Below are 18,474 nucleotides of genomic sequence, written 5' to 3'. Positions count from 1 at the left end.
GTAACTCTCAACCTAGAATTGTATATGCAGAAAAACTCTGTCTTAAGAATGAAAATGAAGATAATTTCAGACAAAACTAAGACTTTACTACCAACAGAGCCTTATGAGAAACATAACATGCTTTGCTACAGAGAGTTTCTGTACCATCAATTAGCTCTTATGCGATGGTAAATAGGGAATTGTGTGAGTGCCAGATGGAATTTGCATTTTTGTACATAATTTTTCCTGTCACCTTAGTATTTTTCATCATCAAGCAATAGCAAGTGAATACAAAGTGAATTGAAAACAAAAATCAGATAGATGTTTTCTTACAATTAAAGATAAAGCCTTATCAACTTGAGGACCTTTTAAAAAGCTGAAATCTCTGTGAAAGTGCGTTCTTTTTGGGCAGTTAGTTGCTGGTTTAGGGGCTTCAAAGACTTTTTAAACTTCCCACAATGTTAAGCTATCTAATGAAACCACACGTGGATGAAGAAGCTGACAGTACAGGTGAAGAAGCTGCCAACACTTTTCCCTCAGTTAAAAACAAACAAACCTTTGTTTGATGAATAAGCTACAATCTGCATAAGATTTTGATGGAGCTGCTCTCTATTTAAAGCAAATGCCCTCAAGATTCTACATCTCGGGGAAAAAGGAAGTGTGGTTCCAGGGTTTAAGTCTGCAAAGAAGAGACTGACTTTAGATGCGATGTCAGTAGAGATTTAACTGTGCTGATACTGTATTAGAATTGTTACTGTTTTTTAGTGCTTTGGTCACAAGTTTTGAGTTTTGAGTTTTGGGTCGTCTGCTCCAACTCTGTTTTTCCCATAAGTCTTTTTGTTTTCAGTGTCTGATTTTGTAGAACACAAGGTTTTTGAAACAGGGAAACATATTTTGCATTCTAACAGAAATGCCTCTACTAAAGCAAATACTTCAGGTAACCAGATGATTGTCCCAGAGGAAAGGTTTGAGGTGCCACAATGAATGATGGCCCCCCCAAAAAGGTAAGTATCTGAGTAATTCTAAACAAACGTCAACATAGAAGAGAAACAATGCTAATGTTTAATTCAAGGCAGAGCTAAAATAGGGGAGTGTGGTTGTTCAAGTATTCTCATGCTCCTGTGAAGAGGTTAAAGATAGTGATTGTTTCTCTTTTTATTAACTACTGATATATTTATAGTAAAATTAAAAAGAATAATAAGGGAATGGTAAAAAGAAAAAAAGTTCAAGGTAGTAGTTGTAGCAGTGTGGAAGGCGATGGGGGATGGGATTAAGAGGAACACAGAGGTGCCTTCAAGGCACTGGTAGTATCCTATTTCTTCAGATGGTTGGTAATTACCCAGTTGTTCATATCACTGGTGTTCTTCAAAACTTACACATGGTTGTAAATATTTGTATGTGTATTCAGTATTTATTTTTAAAAACTTTTAGATTATATCAAAACCGACATATGACAACTTATTGATAGAAGTTTTCCTGGTTTATTTCAGTTACCATCCTTGTTCTTCTGTGGGCTGTAGTGTGGTCAATTACTGGCAGTGAATGTCTTCCTGGAGGAAACCTATTTGGAATTATAATCCTGTTCTATTGTGCCATCTTTGGAGGGAAACTTTTGGGGCTCATTAAGTTACCTACGTTGCCTCCACTGCCTCCTCTTCTTGGTAAGTACCAAACACTTCCCGTGTCCTTCAGAGTAAATCATATTTTTAAAATAGTAGTTTGGGAAATAAAGGAATAAACTATTTCTGTATTTGCTGTGCTGGCCCTTAAAGCTGATTGTTAAATTGTGATGAGTTTTATGAGCCAGTTGGTAAACAGCAATTTGAAAATTAAATTATATATACTTACAATTAAATAACTTGCATTAAACACAAGAGCAATACTCAAAACCAATCACTTCTTAATTATTTTACTACATTTTCCTCTTATCTCTCCTCTTGAGATTATGGAAATACTATATCACGGTGTGTCACTGCCCATCTGTTCCCAGCTCCACGTTCAATGACGTCAGGTTGGTAGGTTAACATCAGCCCTGGTAGAAGTATCTGTAATACAGAAATCAGCAAATGCTGCAGCCCAGGGCTTAATATGTTGTCAGTCACTCACATCATTGACAAACGAGTGAAGTTCCAACATGTATTACAAAACTATTCTTCCAGAGGCCATGAGAACTGTGCAGATACGACACGTAAAAATTAGTCTTAAAACTAGGTATTATGTCTTTAATGTTTCTTTTAAAAATTCCATATTACAAAATTTCAGTGTACTACTTTCAGTATACCACAAAAGACATTTTGTGTCCCTTTCTCACAGATTTATAAATCATTAAGTTTTATTTAAAAACCATGTACCTTTTACACATGCATATTTGCACACATCTCCTTTTTTTATTTCAAAAGATTGGCCCTCGGCTAACATCTGTTGCCAATCTTCTTTTTTTTTTTATTTCTTCTTCTCCTCAAGGCCCCCCAGTACATAGTTGTATATTCCAGTTGTCGGTTCTTCCAGTTCCTCTATGTGGGACACCACCTCAGCATGGCCTGATGAGCGGTGCTAGGTCAGTGCACAGGATGCGAACCAGTGAGACCCTGGGCTGCCAAAGCAGAGTGCATGAACTTAACCACTCAGCCACAGGGCCAGACCCCCCCACACACACACATTTCCTAAGTAAAAATTTTTTTCTATTAGTGAGGACCTCAGGATTGGTTAACATAGACCAAAATTATTTTCTTGTGAATTTGTGGTGAGCAATTGAAACTAAATGTAAAAAGAAGTAGAATTATTTACATCTTACTCTACACTGTTTCTCAATATATTTTTCAATTTAGGTAAAACTCAAGTTATTTCACTTAATTCATATTGTTTATCATGGGTGCTTTTTGTTAAAGTTTTTAATTGAATTATTATGACAATGGGTTGTTTCTAGGCCAGCCCGGTGGTGTAGTGGTTGAGTTCCGTGCACTCTGCTTCAGTGGCCCAGGTTCGTGGGTTCCGGTCCTGGCTGTGGACTACACCCTTGTCAGCTATGCTGTGGTGGCGTCCCACATACAAAATAGGGGAAGCTTGGCACAGATGTTAGCTCAGGGCAAATCTTCCTCACCAAAAAACAAAAGGGGGGCTGTTTCTAAATATGCCTGTGTGCTATGATAAAGGGTTGGCAAACCATCCCTTCTTGTAAATAAGATCTTATTGGAACACACTCATGCTCATTCATTTACATATTGTCTGTGGCTGCTTTTATACTACAATGGCAGGGCTGAGAACTTATAACAGACACCATGTGGCCCACAAAGCCTGCAGTGTTTCTTGTATGGCCCTTTACAGAAAATGTTTACTAACCCCTGCATCTAAGTCAGAGCTTCTCACACTTTATTATCCAGAGAATGACCTTGGATCTTGTTAAAATGCAGACTCTAATTCAGTAGGTCTGGGGTGAGGCCTGAGATTCTGCCTTTCTAATAAGCTCAAAGACCACACTTTCCACAGAAAAATCATAAGTTTTCAAACCTGGCTGCACGTAGGAATCATCTGGGAAATTTTTTAAAAAGCTGATGCCTGGGACCCACCCCAGAGATTCTGAACTAATTGAATGGAGTAGCCCTGGGTATCAGAATTTTTAAAAGCTCCCCAGGTGATTCTAATATGCAACCTAAGTTGAGGACTACTGTTCTAGACGCCATGAAAAGGCCCTTTACACCTCATCCTTCTCTTTTCCACTCCATGCCTGTTATTGCAACAAGCAAAATACACATGTTGCAAAATGATAAATCCTTGGGCTTTGTGATTACATGAAATCTCCTGAGGTCACTGAAATCATTCTTAAAAGTCACGTACGTAATGTGTCTTACCATCCCTTTCTATAGTGGTACGCTTGTGACAGAAGTTTACTGGCTCTTAGCGTATTAGGGCCAGTATCTAAAACTGAAACATTATCTGAATCCATAAAGAAGACTTGTTAAGGCAGACATGTGTGGTGATTGCCTATTCCATATTTTTAAAAATTCATTGAAATAATTGCCAGAGATGGAGGATGAAGGAGCATTTTTTATTCCAAAAATGAATGTGAAAACAACTTTCCTAGGACACTGTTTCCTTTGCTGATGGTCTGGGTTGCTGGAAATTTTTTTCAATAATGATTTGCTTCAAAATAACTTGAGAGTAGATGAAATAAGATTGGCCATGTATTGATAATTTTTGCATGTTTTAAAAAATTTCCGTAATAGAAATTAAGGAGGAAAGAAGAATACTCCTTATCAAAGAAGGTATTCTTTTCTCCACACCCAAGGGAAAGGCCCCCCCAGGGGCTCAGAGGCCAGAGGGGGCGCCTTCCTAATCACAGTCAGGTGGCCACATCAACCGAGGCCATCGGCAAACAGAACTGTCTCAGGGAAATTGTTTGTACATTCATCTCAGAAATGAAAAATGCTCCTTCATCCCCTCCAAAACTCCAAAAGAAACTCCTACATATTTGTGAGTTCTTATTAGACTATTATTCCTTTTGATTTCAGGTAGTTGTATGCTATAATCAATTTAGGGCTGGTTTAGATTCACATTTTAAGTTTCAGTAAAGAACTGTTGACAAATTAATGAAATGTAAGGTTAGTGCAGCATTTTTGGCTGGTAATTCATTAATATCTATAAAAATGATATACACTGTACCCTGGAGCCTAACATTTCCACTGCTAAGAATTATCCTATGGATATACTTGCACAAACCTACAAATATGTAAGCTCTATGTGGACAAGGCCCATGTTGGTGTAGCTCGCCTCTGCATTACCAGGGTAGAGTAAGGGTCTGGCATGCAGTTAATAAATACTGTGCTCATTTCAGCACTGTTTGTAATGAAAAGTCTGGAAAGTTCCTTCAAGTCCCTTACTTAGTCCAAAAATTATGGTACTTCCACACAACGAGAAACTATTCCAACTATTAAAAAAAACAAGGCAAATATATATGTGCATCATTGGGAATATGTCCACGATATATTGTTAAGTGGAAAAGAAACAGATTATACAATGGTATTTAAACATGCTCTCATTTGTGTCCAGTGCAAAAGAGCACACGTACACACACACAGAGAAGCATGCTTTAATAGATAGAGAAACTTTCTGGAAGGGCACAGAAAACTCTGGACAGTGGAAACCTTTGGGGAATGAAGCTGGAAAGTTGCACTTGGGGTAGGACATGTACTGGTCACTTTACATTGTCTGTCATGGTTTAATTTTATCATGAGCAAATATATTATTATTCTTTTAAAAACAGCTATTGTAGGCTGGTTCTTACTTTCAAAAATTCTAGAAAGATCATGACTGCAGAATTCATAACTTCTTCTAGATTAAATGGCAGCAATGAGAAATGCCTGCAAGAGATGCTTCCTTGCCTAATGGTGTCTGGAACAAGTCACAAAAAGCTATACTTGTAATTCATCTCTATTCTCATAGCTTACATATAAAACAACCCAAAGTTAGTAAATTTATTTAGTCCTTTGAAGTGTGGTCCATATAAGGACGTGGTAAGAAAAGAGTCCTGCTGGAGAAGAACGGAGTGTGGACGGCTTGCAGTCTCTGAGGAGAAATCCTTCCCCTATCTGGGCATGTGGTATCAGGGAGGGCAGGATTCTCTGACAAACTACCCGGCTTCCTCAGGCACACTCAACTACTTGCAGTTCCCAGAATGTGTCACACTTTCCCTTCATACCTTGGAAGAAACTGTTATTTCTCCCAGAAACTTCTCAACTTCTCCAGCCCCTTCTTCATTCCCCTTCCCCTTCTTTGGCCCCTGCTGACTCACCCTTCCTTGTCTCAGCTTGTATAAGGCCTCCTCATGCTTCCATAAAATTGAGGTTGCCCCCATAGACTGAAAGCTTGTTGAGGGATAGTACTGAGCCTTTGTTCATTGCAATATCTCTAATACCTACTATAGTGTCGAAAGTACCGAAGGCATTTGATAAATGTTGAATGGCTGAAGGAAAGAAGAGTCACCAGCTGACATGACAGAACAATGTCTATTTCATGATAACTCACTTCTAAGCCTTTGCAAAGCAGGTTATATGTTTTTTATTAAATTATCTGGTTTGAAAATAGGTAAAATAGAGCCCATATAGGTATTGATATTTCAAGTAATCTGGCATGGTAAATAATTTTAGAATCTTTCTGCTGTTTGCATACAAAGAGATGACTGAATTGGGCCTTGTATTAAAACATTTTATATTCAGAATTTGATCATACTTTCTACCCAAATACTACATCCTGTTTCTCTCTTTCAGGTTCAATTATTAATGAATTATTAATTATTCTAATCTTTCATTTTTATCTGCATATTAAAGCCTTTTCTTAGCTCCTGTAATTTTTTTTTTCATTAAAAGTTTGACATAATTTCATCTAAGGACTAAGCATAAAAGAAGTGGTTCCTGGGATTATAATCCTGGGATAGTCTCTTCTACATCTAAAGTACTGAAAATATTTTCTGTATTTGAAAACTAAAGATTTGTTTGATTTCTCCATCCCAGGCATGCTGCTTGCTGGGTTTCTCATCAGAAATATCCCTGTCATCAATGATAACGTACAGATCAAGCAGAAGTGGTCTTCCGCTTTGAGAAGCATAGCACTATCTGTCATATTGGTTCGTGCTGGCCTTGGGCTTGATCCACAGGTATTGAAGTATAAATTTCTAATTATTGACTTGGAATTTTGTTCTTCCAATATTGCAAGTATTTAGAATGACTGAGCTTTAGGAAATGGATGTGGACACTTTGCACAGCATTCAGAACGACAGAATGAAATTTATTTCATACAGGACTGTCCCCAAAAGATGTTCCCATACTCTCTCTTGGAGAAAGGTGGAGTTACTGTCTATCTAGGGACAGCACCAAGAATAAAGGCTCCCCTTTTCTCTGACAGAGATACAGGCCGTAGTTATAAATAAGGGTTGTGAGAGAGAAGACATCATATTTTTGGTGTGGAAAGCCCTATACGAGTGTTTAGGACTAACTATGCTGGCTCAGAAAACTGCCTAGCATACAGAATGAGTCTCAAAGTGTGCTTTTTTCGTGTTTGCTTTTGAAAGCAGGAATGAATGTTCTTGAGGATTGCCTTTACATCAGGTTCATTCTGGGGCCACAAATTATACATATGGCCAACACCGAGACGGTTAGATCAGCTAGTGTGGAGGTTATGAGCACAGACTCTGAAAGCAGCCTGGCCGAGCTCAAACCAAGCTCCACCACTCACTAATTTCATGATCTTGGAGAACAGCTTTAACTTGTGCCTTTTTGGATGAGAAAATCTAAACAATGATGATAATATTATCCCCTGTGTCATAGGTTGCTATGAGGACTAATAAGCCAACTCTAAAACACTTAGAACACTGAAATGTTTGTTAAATAAAACTCATTACCTGGAAAATTCATGATGGATGATCCAGACAGTCTGAACACTGAAGAAAAAGCATTTAATGTCATTCTCTCTGTGTGTCTTTAGAGGGTTATTTCGTATGTCTATTTTTATATTTCAGGCCCTGAGGAAGCTGAAGGGTGTCTGTGTAAGATTAGCCATGGGTCCCTGTCTTGTGGAGGCATGCTCATCTGCTCTTCTTGCCCACTTCCTAATGGGTTTGCCGTGGCAATGGGGATTTATACTGGGGTAATGATTTTTCTTTGTCGTATGAAAATACACACGGACATTTAGGACTTTCTCTGACGCTATACAAGTGAATGCATAATATTTTCGTAAGGACATCAGAAAATACAATACAGATATTCCAGCATAATATTATGACTATTAATATACCAGCATATAAACATTATAACTTCAAAATATAGTGTATGTCTTTGTAGGTGCTAACTTTGACAGTTTTATAATAATTTAAACTATTGAGGAAGTAATAGACTTTTATTATGCCTGATTCCATGCCAGTGAGAGATGCCAGATCTCTCCTCAAAGTCCATACAAAGGATAACGAATGCTCAACGGTGATCCACACCTAGCACAGGCCTCCTCCTCCTTTCACCAGGCTCTTATGATTATCTGTTCTGCTGTATTTTCCTCCTGCTGTTAGTTCTTTCTTCTTCTTCTTCTTCTTCTTCTTTTTTTTTTTGGTGAGGAAGATTGGCCCTGAGCTAACATCTGTTCCCAAGCTTCCTCTTTTCTTTTTTTTTCTCCCCAAAGGCCCAGTATATAGTTGTATATCCTAGTTGTAAATCCTTCTAGTTCTTCTATGTGGGATGCCACCACAGCATGGCTTGATGAGCAGTATATAGGTCCACACCAGGATCTGAACCAGCAAACTCTGGGCCGCCGAAGCAGAGCACATGAACTTAACCACTATGCCACTGGGACAGCCCCCGGTTCCTACTTCTAAGATTTAAGAGCCATAAGAAGTAAATAAATATGAAAGTACTTGGTAAGAATTTGGTGTTGGGGTCAGCCCCACGGCTCATGTTGAGGTGGCATTGGCGTCCCATATAGCACAGCCTGAGGCACTCACAACTACAGTCTACAACTATGTACTGGGGGGCTTTGGGGAGAAAAAAGAAAAGATTGGCAACAGATGTTAGCACAGGTGCCAATCTTTAAAAAAAATAATAATAATTTGGTGCTGATAAGTAGGCAAGAAGTAAGAACTACTTACTTCTCACGGTTAACACTCTCGAGCTATACTGCCTAGATTCAAATCTCGGCTCTGACTTTCCAGTATGTGATCTTCGGCAAATTACCTAATCTCTTTGTGCCTCCATTTCCTCATTTGCAAAACAAAGATAATGATTGTAGCTACCTCATAGGGTGGTTGTGAGGATTAAATTAGTTAATATATGTGAAGTGCTTAAAATGGTGTTAGGTACATAGTGAGCTTCATAAATGCTTTCTGCTATCCTACTGCTGCCGTTATCAGTGTCACTGTTACTGTCACTATGGCCTTCCTCTTCTAATCTGTTGTCTGATTTTTACATGCCAGGTCCTGATAGAAGGCCTCGCATCACTGGATTCCAATCCAAAAAGTCCATGGCCGTGTTTTTCAAACCTCATGCCGTGGATGTTTTGTTTAGATAGAAGGCAGATTCCTGGGGCCTCACCCCATTAGGTCTTCCAGACCAGCCATAAATACAGATTTCAGACAGGCTGCGTAGTCCCAACGCAAGTTGTCCATGGCCACGCTCAGAAGAAGTGTTCTGTAGAACTTGTAGCTGTGCGTGTGTTTCTGTTTGGGACTTCACTGCCTTTGAAAGACTGTAATTGTCTAAAGTGTAACCTCTGAAAGAGTGGAGGTTATTATAATTTCACTAATAATAGTAATAATGAAGAAGATGCTATCATAAATATTTAAAGTGCTGCCTGCTTAGTTTTGTCTTAGGTGCTGTGTCTCCAGCTGTGGTGGTGCCTTCAATGCTCCTTTTGCAGGAAGGGGGCTATGGTGTTGAAAAAGGTGTCCCGACCTTACTCATGGCTGCTGGCAGCTTTGATGACATTCTGGCCATCACTGGCTTCAACACGTGCTTGGGCATGGCCTTTTCCACAGGTAAACTGATCAGTTCATGTGTGCTGTTCTCTTATGCTCTAGCGACATAGATATGATGTTGTGAGTGTGGCATATTTCCTTGATAATTGATTAAGGCAAATTAAAATAGAAAAAGCAACTCCAAGAGTTAGTTCTATACCTAAGGAGAAACCAGTGGCTTCTTGTCTTTACTCCCTTCACCCTCTAAATATAAAATGCTCAAGTACTGTGGTAGGTGCGTGAGGGGGCTTCAAAAGAGCAAAGTCGAAAGAAGGAGAACAGCTTCTGCATGCAGCCACCCGGGAGGGTCAGCCTTCGAGACTGCGCACAGAGGGTGAGCAGGTGTTTCAGTGAGCACAAAGGACAAAGTAGTCCAAGTGGGAGGGACAGTTTCTGTTCTCTCGTCTTTAACATTTTAGGGGAAATAATTATTTTAATGTGTATCTTATTAATACTTAATAACTGTCTGATACAGACATATTTTGTTTTAAGTAGTAATAAAACAGGAACTTAAGGCATTTTTTCCCTACTGTTATTCAACACCTTTATTATCCTTTGGGACAGCACACATTTAAGTTCACTTTTTAATCTGTTTCCAAGACTGGAAGATAAGATTTGCAATTTCATATTATTGACAAAATGTAATTGTGGGCTAAGTTTAGCTTCAGATTATTTAGTGGGAACACACCTTAGAAAGTCTTGTGTTCTCAGTCTCTCTGCCCCATGGTTATCCTCCCATTTTATGACTATATTTGACGTATGCCAATTACCTAGTACTTCACCTCTTCCCACACCCTGAAGTTGCCTTACGTCTAGTCCCCACCGTGTATCACTGGTGAATTAATCTTCTCAAAGCATTGTTTTGATAGTCTTACTTTCTTGTTCAAGCACCAGCAAGGATTCTCTATTACCAATTAGGTCGAATCTACACCCTTGTCTCTATTTTAACTCTACTGTACCTGTCCAATCGTACATTCTCCCTGCTTCCTGGTATACACCTTTAAAACAATAGTTCTCAGCCTCAGCTGCACACTATAATTACCTGGGAACTTTTTAAAAATACTCATATGTGGGCCCTACCTTAGGCCACTTAAATCATAATCTTTGGGAATGGAAACCACAGCTTTAGAGCAACAGAGTTTGCATTAAAATCACACAGGAGCAGGGTAGGGAGGGCCGTGGGGAGCGGCTGCTGGGGTTTTCATAATCTGAGGGGTGGGGGTGGGGGTGGGGCTAGCCTGAAGAACCTTCCTACTTGACAATACTCTGTACCCTCTGCCCTGCCCTACTAAATGCAGTCCTTAGACCATCTGGATAGGAGCTACCTGGAGCCTCTTTAAAATGTGGATCCCAGGCCCGGCCAGACTTACTGCATCAGAATTTTCAGAGGTGGGGCCCAAGAAGTCTTTTTTTCTTTTAAACAATCTTACTATACGGGAGACTGAAAGTGGTTAGTTACTTTCTACACATTTATAGTAAATTATTTACTGTAATATCTTGCAACGTATACTATTATCACAGATAAATGTTTTTGACAGTCACACTATTACCTAATAGAGAGCTGTCCTAGCTAAATAAAACTACTACAGAGGTAATCATTTTTTTAAATACAAGAGATAATTGAAACTGTAGGGGAGGAAAAACCATTTCCCACACCAGGTTCGTTGACTGGGGCCCTGTAATCAGACTGACAAGAGACAGACTAACAAGAGAAAAACAGTTTATTAACGTGTGCATTGTGCTTACACAAGACCTCAAAGATGAGTAAGTCAAAGGAGCGGTCAGAATTTGGGCTTGTTCAGCATTTTAGCAAAGAACATTATGTGGAGAAGCACAAGATAAAGGAGCTTTGAGCTTCTAGAGGCAGCAAATTGTGGGAAAAGAAACATATGGGGACCTAACGGTAGATAAGGGCTTGTTTTAGCAAAGTTTGTGATGTGAATTCCTCTGGTGCTGTCTTGGGGCTGATAAGGGCCCATAAGTGTCCCAAGTTGTCTCAGTGATTAACTTCTGTCCTTCCTGGTAAAAAGGAGAGGGGACACCTTTATGAATGTATGTCCTGCTTTTGGGCAAATAGTGAGAGGGCAGAGAGCTTTTCTTATATCTGCTTCTTCTCAATTGCCTTCAACTCAGAATAATCCTTATGCCCCAGTGGCATATTTGGGGTGACATATTGTGTACTCTAAACCACAATGACAAAAACCCACAATAACTAGTTAGTACATTTTTTCTTAGAATAGTGTGTGAAGAAGGGCTTTATGTGTTGAACAACTTTTTTTTTTTTTTGAGGAAGATTAGCCCTGAGCTAACATCTGCTGCCAATCCCCTTTTTTGCTGAGGAAGGCTGGCCCTGAGCTAACATCCTTGCCCATCTTCCTCTACTTTATATGTGGGACGCCTACCACAGCATGGCTTGCCAAGTGGTGCCATGTCTGCACCCGGGATCCAAACTGCCAAACCCTAGCCGCCAAAGCGTAATGTGTGAACTTAACCATTGCACCACTGGGCCGGCCCCTTTGAGCAACTTTAATATAATTTTCTGCACAATGTGTTCACAAAGTTTTTTTAATTAAAGTTTCCTAAGTTCTGTATGATATGGGGGAAAATATTGGTTCTACTTACCTCTCTATTATTTCAAAGAAGCTGAGTAAGAAATAAAGATTCTTCTAAGAGCAATTTCAAAAATAATTTGTTTTCAGTTTGCTTTTAGAATAAACATTCAAGAAGGAATGAGTCCTTTACACTCATCATAGTAAGAAAAGATTCTTGATTTTAATTCTCAAATTAAGTTCCTGTATTCTCTACATATCAAACCTACTAAAGTCAGTGTACATTTGTTATTTTAAAATCAGGCTCGTAGGGCCAGCCCTGTGGGGTAATGGTTTAAGTTCGTGTGCTCTGCCTTAGTGGCCCAGGATTCGTGGGTTCAGATCCCAGGCACGGACATAGCGCTGCTCTTCAAGCCATGCTGTGGCGGTGTCCCACATAAAATAGAGGAAGACTGGCACAGATGTTAGCTCGGCGACAATCTTCCTCAAGTAAAAAGAGGAAGATTGGCAACGGATGTTAGGTCAGGGTCAACCTTCCTCACACACAAAAAAATCAGGCTATTAAATGGCTGTTTGAAAACTAGATCAGTCTACTCACCCAGCCTATGCATATCATACCAATTAGCTCTGAATCATGAATTTTATCTTTCATATTTTCTTAGGCCCTTTAGGTAAAGTTTTTTGAAGTAAATGTACAAAAAAGTGCACAAATCATAGTTTATGCCTATTTTGAAGTTTATCTCTAATAATGCATACCTTTCTTATAAGATAGGCCCATTTTATTAGACACTTTAAGTCACATATATTTAAGACTGTGGAGAGCAGGAAATATCTGTAAACTTTTCCTTCTGTGTAATCAGATGCTTTGTGTGATGATTGAAGTAAAGTCTTTGTATTTATGGATTTAGAGTTCTGACTGAAGATTTTTTTTTATGTGTGTCTAAGGTTCCACGGTTTTTAATGTCCTCAGAGGCATTTTGGAGGTAGTAATTGGTGTGGCAGCTGGGGCTCTTCTTGGATTTTTTATTCAGTACTTCCCAAGCAGTGACCAGGTAAAGGAAACCATCTGTGGGAAAGTCGTGCTCTAAAATGTCACGGGAAAACATTCTGGAACACTCCCTCAGAGCCATGTGAAGGACGTGATTTAGCAAATGACCCCCATTTTAAAACTGCTTGCTGCTCTGTCAGTGCTGTCTGTGAGGCTTAGGAAGACAGCTAAACCTTGAAGATGTTAATGCAGTCCTGGGATTTTCTTCTCCTATTTATATTCTGTACACTTCAGCTTGCACTGTAAAACAAATAACATGAATTCCAAACTAATAGGATATGCAAGTCTTATTTTTATTTTCATTTTTTTGAGGAAAGATTAGCCCTGAGCTAACATCTGCTGCCAATCCTCCTCTTTTTGCTGAGGAACACTGGCCCTGAGCTAACATCCGTACCCATCTTCCTCTACTTTATATGTGGGACGCCTGCCACAGCATGGCTGGACAAACAGTGCATAGGTTGCACCTGGGATCCGAACTGGCCAACCATGGGCCGCCGAAGTGGAACGTGCGAGCTTAACCACTGCGCCACCCAGCCAGCCCCGCAAGTCTTATTTTTTTAATTAATTTATTTTTTATTTTTATTATTATTCATAATACTCAACTAAATCAAGATATAAAATGGTTCTTTGGGCCCACGGTTTTAGTGTCAAAATACCTTAGATTCTAATACTATCAAATAGATAGACCTTAACATTTCATTAAAATATAGTCTCTTTCTCACCGAGTAGATTGAAGTTCTTTACTGTACATAGTGATTCTTAATGAGAAACAAAGGCTTGTTTGTTTTCCTTTACCCTCTTTAGTCTCTTCTGATAGGTAAACATATAAAAATCTTTTCTTTTCTAAAAGAATTGGTGTTATTTTGAGATTTCAGAGCATTTTGAATGGAATTCAAATCTTAACTGAAGTAAAACTTTAATTAAGAAAATTAATGTTTGCATTATCAGAATGTATGTTGATGTGAATTTTTATTGTGCTGCAAAAAAAACTCCAAGTAAAATAGTCTGTAAAAGATTTTATGAATGCATAAAAGAAAATTCAAGGATTTTCTAATTATGCAACAAAGTACAAAGAAAAATGATGGCTTACATTTTGTTGCTTACTGTGTATAAAATGACAGGTGAGTTGAGTAAAGTCCCGCTGTGCTCATCAGGGCAGCGACTATCTACATGCAGCTCCAGCAGACACAGGACATTTCCAGAGACAGTACAGACATAGAAATTTCCAGCATCACTGATCGTTCTGTTGGGAAGCGCTGATCTAGTGCAATCCACACAATAACCCATGAAGAGAATACCTTTAATATGACCATTTCACTGCTGAGGCTCAGGGAGAGATGACTTAAACAAGGTCACGTAGCTAGAACGCCGTAGAGCTGGGTATGAACTCAGTTCATCCACTGCCAGGGCCTGTGCGCTTCCAGTCGAACCCTTCTAAGGACCTGCTGCCTTCTAAAGCAATCAAGAAGTTTAAAGGCTGAACAGGGACAAGTAACGAAAGAGAGGAGCACATTGCTTAGATTTTAAAAATCAACACCACAGACTCCTCTCAGTCTACAGCCACCTAGAGTTTCTTGGTATTCAAAGATTTAGAAAGAAGAACTGGAGAGCATCACATTAAAGAGTAAATAGAGAACCTAAAAATAATAGAGATATCATATCTTTAAGCTTCACAAAAACCCCATGATGTAACTGCTTTCAAGGAGGAGGAAACAAAGCTTGGAGAGGCTAAGTAATATGGCCACTGCATAGCCAATGGTGGGAAAGAGCTTGCATTTTAACCCTAATTTGTCCACTTCCAAAGCCCACACACTCTTTTCTGCTGCTCCGTTCAGCCCTGCGGACTTCTGCGTCAATGACTTCAGAGGAGGCTCACTGAGGTTCCTGAACGGGGAAGCTGCGTTTGTACACATGCTAACTCTACTTTTGTTAAGGAAAAGAAAGTAAATGTTATGTCATGCATTTATGTGCACAGATACAGACATTTTTATTTTCTACTAAGTCCTGAATATGGAAAAATCAATAATTAAAAATCAGTTCTATGAAATAATTGAGCTAATCCACGTTTTTTCTCCTCAAGGACAAACTTGTATGGAAGCGGGCGTGCCTTGTTTTGGGGCTGTCTGTGCTGTCGGTGTTCAGCAGTGTGTATCTTGGTTTCCCTGGGTCAGGAGGACTGTGTACGTTGCTCATGGCTTTCCTTGCAGGCATGGGATGGAGCAGTGAAAAGGTGAATTTCATTTTAAGTTCTTCTTCTCATGACTACTTTCTGATTAGATTAGTTTTTTTCCAGATACTTTCATAATATCAAGTTAATAAAATTAATCATAAGAGCTATTTTCTGTACATATACAAACGTATGCCCAAATGCACACATACACTTCCTTTTTTCCTGTTACATACCAATCTATAACTTGATGTTTTTACTTAAAATGTATCATGGTCATATTTCCATGATGCCTCCCTTATTCTTTGTAAGGGTTGCAGAGTATTGCATTGTATAGCTGTACTGTACTTTATTTAACCAGTTTCCTGCCTAAATTTAATTTAAATTGTTTCTAATTTTCTGCCAAGACAAAAAGTGCATCAATAAAATATCCTTGCATATACCACTAAGACACTATCAAGTCTAAGAAGCACCATTATTTTACATGCCACCAAGAGAGAAAAAGAATGCTGCCAATTAAACTATGACATCACTTCCTAATTTCAGAAATGAAAAAGTGTGTTTCTTAAAATCAACAAAATATAGCATATCTTTGAGTGTATCTATAGGATTAATTTCTAGAAATAGGATTTCTCTATGAAAGAGTATGCACATTGATACTTTTGATAGTATCAATTTGCCCTTTTTTTAACGTATGCTTTTTAAAAATTTTTTGGTGAGGAAGATTGGCCCTGAGCTAACAGCTATTGCCAATCTTCCTCTTTTTTTCCTCCCCAAAGCCCCAGTACGTAGTTGTATATCCTAGTTGTAGGTCATTCTAGTTCTTCTATGTGGGACGCCGCCACAACATGGCCTGACAAGCGGTGTGTAGTAGGTCTGTGCCCAGGATCCAAACTGGTGAACCCAGGCCGCCAAAGCAGAGTGCACGAACTTAACCACTCAGCCATGCAGCCAGCCCCTTGAGTTGCCCTCTTAAACAGCAGTACCAATTTATATTCCCACCAACAGTTTGTGAAAGGATCTGTTTTTCTGATCTGTGTACTTTCAATCTTTAGATATTTTGCTAATCTGACAGGTGAAAAATGTTTCTCATTATTGATCTGATTTGTATTTCTTTACAAGTGGAGCTAATCATCTTGTCATATATTTACTAGCCAGTTTATTCAAAAGCCTGTGCCCATTTTTTACGATTGTCTGTTTTTCTTACTGACTTTCAAGATCATTAAAATTATTCATTTCCTTTATGTGTATTATGGAAATTAGCTGGTTGCCATTTATTTAATTTCAAGGTACATTTTTATGGATTTGAACTTGAGAGGATCATATACTATTCTGCTTCATGAAGAAATTAGATGTGGGTGACCTAAACTAAATACACATATATCATTTGGGAAAACCAAAGACAACTGTTGAAAATAATTCAGCTTAAAATAATACTACATGAAAAATATATGTTGATTATCAGTCCTGAGGTTGGGTGTGCAGTGCCCTGCAGGTGAGCGGTCTCTGCAGAGGTCTGTAGAGGCAGGGCTTCACTGTGGGCACATGGCACTCCGTTGGAGGCTTTCACTCTCGGGAGGCAAGACATGTGCAGTTGGGCATCCCTTTGCTGTAGAGGAGGGTGGATTGGTGGGGCTGCCTGGAGCCTTGTGTAGATAAGGGACTGAGGCCCCAGGAAAGCAGGCCGCAGTGGATTGGGCTTTGCAGGCAAGGAGCAAGGCTCTGCAGAGCCCTGCTGCAGGCACTGCATGGGCCCAGGGCTGCTGCGTCCTCCTGGGGAGGCTTGGCTGTAAGGCTTATTTCAGGTCTACTTTTTTTTCCTTAGCAGCACCCGTATTATTAAATTCTCCTTTGTGATTTCACGTAACTTAACATCTGACAAGAGGAAAGCTAAAACATAAACTTCCCAGTATAAATTGGGTCCTCTTATCATCCCTCATCTCTTGTAAACATTTGCTCTTGTCAAAATTTGCTTTTCCGTGGCTTCACTTTCCTTGCAGGCCGAGGCAGGTGATCACACATTGCTGTTCAGTCTCGGGTCTGATCTCAGCTCCCTGGCTCCTCGCTGAGCGCTCACTGCTGAGTGCCTTCCATCCTGCCTGGGCTGCTGACCAGCGCACTGCTCTCGGAGCACTCTGGCCCCCTTGTCCGGGACAGAGCTCGCAGTCTTCACTCCGTGAAGGCATGCCACTGTGTGTGCACTGTGACCCTTGTCGAGCATCTGGGAGCTTGCCTGACATTAGCATTTTACAAACTGTCCCTTCACTTTTGAATGGTAACCTTTTTTAGCATTTAAAAAAATAAATTACCAAAGAGAATATTGTTTAGAATAAAGTTTATTTGATTTCTGAGTATGAAAGCGGTATATGCTTATTGTAGAACTTTGAAAAATTTTTTAAAAGTCAGATAAAAGGAAAGAAAAAATGATTTGTAATTTCTCCACCTAAAGCCAACAGCTCTGTAAACTATTTTGGTTTATTTCCTTTCATTTATTCAACAGGAAAATTCTCAAATATGCTTGTAGTAAGTTTCTTCAAATTGAATTTTATAGGTAAATGCTTTCTGTTGTCACTTGTTTAAAAGTCTTCAAAAATTACAACCAACTCATTATATTATACTGTCCTGGGTGAAAAGAGGGAAGAGAATTAATCAATTTTTATTGCCACTCCGTATGGCCCTGTGCTAGCCAGTGAGGGGATATTCTCATTTATTCTCATCAAAAAAACCTTTGAAAAAATATTACCATTTACATTTTATAGAGACTGTAAGTCAGAAGGACTTAAATAACATGTCCAAGGTCACAAAATTAGAAAGTGGCACTGGGATTTAACTCAGGTTTATCGACTCCAAAGTGACCAGAATATACCATCATTGTGCAGGGCACGTTTTTATGTTTCGACATCTATTCGAATAACATATAGCAAGTGTATTAAAAACATTATACTTCCAAACTTTGCAATTTCAGATTGTTTGTAAATTAATAAATGATAGGATAAAAAATAAACAGTGAAAAGGAACCATATCATTTGGAATAGAACATAAAAGAGTAGTTTTAGCAACAGACGTCGAGGGGAAGACGGGTGCCCACCGCAAGTGGACGTGAGCCACTCGCGCAGAAGACAAGGGAGGGGGCCCGGCCAGTTCCGGTTACACGATTCTTCAGAAAACGAGGATGTGAGTCATGTAGAAAAGACCGTTATAAACCAAACAAATCATCTGTTTTTCTGCATTTGCCATAACT

At 39.2% G+C, this 18,474-nt stretch overlaps 1 pseudogene; it reads left to right on the top strand.

The window, feature by feature from the left end:
- The window catches only part of LOC139044362 (sodium/hydrogen exchanger 9B2-like), a 54,524-nt pseudogene that overhangs the window by 23,534 nt on the left and 12,516 nt on the right, over positions 1 to 18,474 (top strand).

Source organism: Equus asinus, unplaced genomic scaffold (genome assembly GCF_041296235.1).
Source record: "Equus asinus isolate D_3611 breed Donkey unplaced genomic scaffold, EquAss-T2T_v2 contig_803, whole genome shotgun sequence".
In the NCBI taxonomy this organism is placed as follows: domain Eukaryota; kingdom Metazoa; phylum Chordata; class Mammalia; order Perissodactyla; family Equidae; genus Equus; species Equus asinus.
This window is presented reverse-complemented; position numbering and strand designations above follow the sequence as displayed.